The following is a 1,060-nucleotide window of genomic DNA, read 5'->3' as shown; positions in this document are numbered from 1 at the left end:
ACAACAGAAATACTGCGTCATAGCATAATACCGTGTCATGACATAATACCGTGTCATGACATAATACCGTGTCATGACATAATAGCGTGTCATGACATAATACCGTGTCATGACATAATACCGTGTCATGGCATAATACCGTGTCATGGCACAATACCGTGTCATGGTATAATACTGTGTCATGACATAATACCGTTTCATGACATAATACCGTGTCATGGCATAATACCGTGTCATGGCATAATACCGTGTCATGGCATAATACCGTGTCATGGCATAATATCGTGTCATGACATAATACCGTGTCATGACACAATACCGTGTCATGACATAATACCGTGTCATGACATAATACTGTGTCATGACATAATATCGTGTCATGGCATGGAACAAAACACTTGTTGAAGCAACAATCTGGTATGCTGATGAGTACCATTTTTGTTTTTAATTTGAGGAAAAGGAAACATAATTATAGTATTCCCAGCTGGGCCCCCTTCCGAAGAAAGGAATGATCGGTGTATTAACATCAACTGAAAGTCATTGGCCTACTATATTTACACTCTACTGGAATGGAGCAATAAATCTTGAGAGAAAAGAGAAACATGTGTTTCCAGTTGCCAAAGATATCATAGATGTATAGATTGATTCTCTATTCCGCTTTCGTGGTTGTTCACTCCAGAACGTCAAAGGTGTGGGACCAGTGCGAGACAGAAGCGTCGGCCGACAAAAGCGATCGGCCAAATAAAGAACTTTAGCCTTTTGCAGCAAAACTGTCTCAAAACTGAAAAAAACGAAGGACGTCATGATCTGGAGAATATTTTAAAGAATCTTTTGACGAAAACCGCATGTCAATCGATGCAGTCATTAAAAAGCCTTTTGAATAGCAAAATTCGGCGACCACAAATAAATTTAGATACAACATGAGTGCTTCGTGATTATCAGTTTTGGCGACATTTGAACTTTCAACATGTACACACACAAACTACAACACGTACACACACAAACTACAACACGTACACACACAAACTACAACACGTACACACACAAACTACAACACGTA

The sequence above is a fragment of the Aplysia californica genome, unplaced genomic scaffold, assembly GCF_000002075.1.
Source record: "Aplysia californica isolate F4 #8 unplaced genomic scaffold, AplCal3.0 scaffold00239, whole genome shotgun sequence".
Lineage (NCBI taxonomy): Eukaryota > Metazoa > Mollusca > Gastropoda > Aplysiida > Aplysiidae > Aplysia > Aplysia californica.
This window is presented reverse-complemented; position numbering follows the sequence as displayed.